Source organism: Mesocricetus auratus, unplaced genomic scaffold (genome assembly GCF_017639785.1).
Source record: "Mesocricetus auratus isolate SY011 unplaced genomic scaffold, BCM_Maur_2.0 Super-Scaffold_100009, whole genome shotgun sequence".
Taxonomy (NCBI): domain Eukaryota; kingdom Metazoa; phylum Chordata; class Mammalia; order Rodentia; family Cricetidae; genus Mesocricetus; species Mesocricetus auratus.
The window spans coordinates 75,141,764-75,146,123 of record NW_024429193.1 but is presented as its reverse complement, the minus strand read 5'-3'; the positions used below and the strand labels follow the sequence as shown (position 1 = coordinate 75,146,123).

General features: G+C 40.5%; 1 long non-coding RNA gene across 1 annotated transcript; it reads left to right on the top strand.

Moving 5' to 3' along the window:
* Window positions 1–265: 265 nt before the first annotated feature.
* LOC121142463 lies at window positions 266–3,894 on the top strand. The gene is made up of 2 exons (XR_005879510.1): window positions 266–400; window positions 837–3,894. It is a non-coding gene; the product is annotated as an uncharacterized LOC121142463 (long non-coding RNA).
* Window positions 3,895–4,360: the final 466 nt, after the last annotated feature.

Here is a 4,360-nt window from a genome sequence, read left to right as displayed (position 1 = left end):
TCCTTTCCTGTCGTCTTCTCAGGGATCCGCTGGCTATAGATAAAATGATCTCATTTATATGCAGAATGAAAATCCATTTCTTCTCATTCTCCCTAGTGTTCTCACTGCCAGGTTTCACAGGGGAGGCATAAGATGACCACCGAACTCTGCAATCAGATTTTGCACATCAGTTATGCAGTGTTTTTTCTGTAGTAAGAGAGTCTCACAGACTGACATGAAGAAACATGCATACAGGGGTATGTGTTTATTTGTTTTGGATTGTTGGCAGTTTATTTGGCTGTGTGCAGTAGAGGAAGAGCGTGACACGAGATGCGCCCTGTAGCTAAGGCTTCAGTTTGCACCTTTGAACCCCACGGATCTCCTGACCCCTCTGCATCTATCTTGAGTGCTGGGATTACAGGTGTGTTGCCACTACTGGTAAGAATTGGTTGAGGATACCAAATACTTTTTTCCCCTCTCATTAGCAAACAACTTAGTTCCAAATCTGAGTACAAACGAGGTTACATAAAAGCAATGTCAGGAGATGCACACATTTGAGTTAGAAATAATGTAATTATTCGATCCAGTGTTAATCTTGGAGAATTATGGAAGAGGCAAGATCTGATGCCACTTCACAGTGATATCAAGGCTAAAGAAATGAATGCTTTGCCATCTTTCAGTGGGTGGAAAAGCTTTTGAAAATGTATTCCATGGTGCTGCTGCAGCTTGGGGTTGAGGATTGCACAGCACAAGTAAAACTTAAGGTTCAGTCCTTCAAACTATGACCAACAAATGTGTCATTGATAATCCTTTATACATCAGTGCAAATTAAGGGTTAAGAGCAAAATTTGCTGCAGTTCTAGGAAAGAAACCACAAGACTGCTGAGACCTGGAAAGGGTGCCACTGTTGAAAATTGGGAGAAAGAGAAGGTGTGGTCTTGGAAGGATGACTCCATCATCTTGAAAGTTTATCTCCCAACCACTTTCCAGAAGGACTCATGGCTATACCAGAAGGAAAATGAGGAAAGGGGGCTTGTTTCTTTTCCTTGATAATACACACTTCCCACGGCCAACTTACAAATTGAGACAATGAATTTTATAATAACAAAAGACGGTAAGATGTATTTCATTATTTTGGTACCAAGCAAAACTGGAAAGCAGGCACATGGCAATCCCTTTTCAAAGAGCAAAGAAAAGAGGAAGAAGATTCCCAGAGTCATTGTTACCATCATCAGCTTGGCTCAAAAAGAAACATAGAGACGAGATGTTTGAGGAGGTTTGACCATGAGATGAGAGGCAAAACTGTAAATTAATATAATAAGAAGCACATTTTCATAAATGGTAAAACCAATAATCGTATTGTAAAATATGTGACGAATTAGCTGTGTGTACAAGGATCAAAGCAATGATGTGAATAGAAGTAGGCAATATACAGAAATCTGGGGTTAACTCCAAATGTAGATCCATTGAAGTATTTGGAGGATGCAGTTTGTTTTGTCTGTTTTGTTTTGTTTTGTAATAAAGTAGTTTCAAATAAACTGATACTAAAAGAAGACGTGACTGACTCTAGTGATTGACTGATCCAGAAAGTCACGTGCCACTCCTTGGCTGTAGATCTCCTTTACAAAATTCAGATTCATGTCTCCCCGAGGAGCTGGAAATAAAGAAGATTAAAAAAGAAGTGAGAATTATAACCCTACAGATCAAGGAAAGGGTATTTCCAGTCATAAATATGAGCGGGGGAAATGTCAACGCTTGAAATTAAATATAACTTTCCTAGTAAATGTAATATGACAGTAAATGTAATATATCTACTGATTAGGGGAACTTTAAAAAAAAAGAAATCTGAGAAGGGCTAGAAAAAAAATTATCGGGTCAGTTACTGGTGCAAGAAAACAAATCTCCATAAAGTTAGCATGTTAAATCCACCACAGTGTTATTGTTTCTCATGATTTGTACTTGTTAGGAACACATTAGTAGTGTGACTTGGCAGACGTGTCTCCAAGAAGGTAGAGTTGTAGCACGTAGGGTCCATCTAAGCTTTTCTCTCTTCTTGTAGGGTTGCACAGCTTTTCTTTTCAGTCTCATAACATGAGGAAATGAGGCACTCCTCAGAGTGCAATAATCCCAAAGCTGTGTGTTGAGTCTCACCACAGGTCAAGACTTCAGAATGGGACAAAAGTGAAGCCAAGTCTTCTTCTATGTCCTTGCCTGAAAGGATATCCAATGTCACTTCTGCCAAGATTTGTTTGACGTACGTTCAACAGTGCTGGAAGCCTTTTGCATTTCAAGAACATGGGCTACAATTCTTGATGGAAGAAGATGGCAAACGTGTGCGGGAATGTCAGGTGGGGTATTGTGCAGTGCAGTGGAAAGGTCGGATGGGGTAGCAGGTAGCACTGAGATCAACTTCAAAGGTACAGTCTACTGGAAACCTCCTGCTAGACTGTAGACTCGACTACAGCAGCGATAAAGACAATAGAACAATCATCGGAAGAAGAGTGTGTCTCGTTTAATCCTACCTTCCCCTTCTAGTTTTCAAAACTGAGCTTCAGATGGCTTTCTTAGCATACTCAGGAGCCTGCTGCAAATACCACAGCCAGAAGACACAGCTCTATTTCCAATTCCAGTTGCTTTCAGCCGCACTTGGCATCCTCTTGAAACAAGTTCATCACTGAAGTCTCATGGTCATGAAGAAAGGTCTATTACCCAGCAGCACTTTTGAGTTGGAACTCAGCACTACACTCGTCTAAAAAAAAGAAGTGGGAAATTGGAAATGTTCAGCGCAGTCCTACAAGGTCTTTACCAGTTTGTATCTTCTCTCTGCACTTCTACATGGTGAAGTTTGCCTTTATCAGCCTCGTTTCCCGTCCTATATCAGTTGCACCCTTTTTGGTTTAACTTCGATTGGTCTAACCACAGCTTCTCTGACACTTAATAGTTGGCCAACTCTCCAATTTAAAGAAGAAAATACCATCAAGCGAGACTTCTTTCAAACTGGCTCCTTTCCGTATCTGTGTGGACTTAAGCCTTTCTTTTCTCTTGTCACCCTGTCTCACATGTGTCCAGAGATAAGCCCCTCCCTTTGCACATTGGATTCCCACCCTCTTCCTGTCTGTTCTGAGAACTTTCATTCTCAATTATATCCACTTCTCTCACCTCAGACCTCTGTCTTCTGTTGGCTCTTCCCCTTCCTTCTAAAAACAATTTTACATTCCTTATCCTAAAAAAAATAATCCCTCTCCAGTCTGCTCTCCACACACTTAAACTGTTTGCCTTCCCTGCTCCCCTTCAACTGGAAAAGGCTTATCAAAACAGTTTACACTGGACAAATTCACCCTGTTATCTCCAACTGGCTCCATGACTCATTTTGGTCTGATTTCAGCTTCCCAATCTCTTCAAGTTGCTTTCTTAAATGAACCAGTCCTGCGTCCAGCTCTGAAACCGGGGTGTAGGCAGCTGCAAACTCACCCCTTTCTGTAGATGCCATTCCCATAGCATTCTTCCCAGTTGGTAATAGCTAGGAATAAAGAGCTTAATAGATCAGTTCACCAGTTCTTAATTAGAAGTATTAAATAGTGTATCTTAATGAAACACTTGGAACAGAAAGAAGAACATGTACTTCTCTCTGAAGTGGCTTCCAGAGCGTACATTGTGTTTATATTAATCTCCACCTCTTCCACACAGTCAAGTATTTTTCTCTTAATGTATGGTAATGTCAAGTTCTGTCAGAGGGTAAGAAATAGTAGGAAAAATTGTAATAGCTTAGTTTGTCCTAAACGTCTTTAGAATTAACAGTTATCTCCTGCTGCTGTTGGATTATCCATCTACTTATGGAATGACACTTTTGTTGCTTCCAAGTTTTGTCAGTTATGAATAAGGCTCCAATAAAAAATATTGTTATGAAGGTTTTTATGTGGGCCTGTGTTTCCAATTCCTTTGAGTGAATACCAAGACACCTGAATCCCAGACCCCACTTTTTTTTTAAATAAGTTACTACCAAAACCCATTTCAAAGAAGCTTTAGGATTTTGCATCCCCCCCCAAGAAAGGAATGAGAGTTTCTGTTGCTCCATAGCCCTATATATGCTCAGGATACCTGTCTTGACATGAATCTGATGACGCTACAACCCTTCCCCAAAGTCATCCAAGGCAGGAAGAACTGGGGTCAACAGTGACCAAATTAAGGTTCTGTGTAATAAGAGTGTGAGGAATACATGAAAGATATGGATCTCGGAGCAGGATGTGGTGGATAATTCAGGTAACGCACTTTATAGACCTGCTTTCAAAGCTGTCTTTGATGCTGCCCATCACCAATTGAGAGGATATTCTTCTTCCAGTGCAAAATCAATAGTTTCATTGGGCTTTGGATTGCTGTTCAG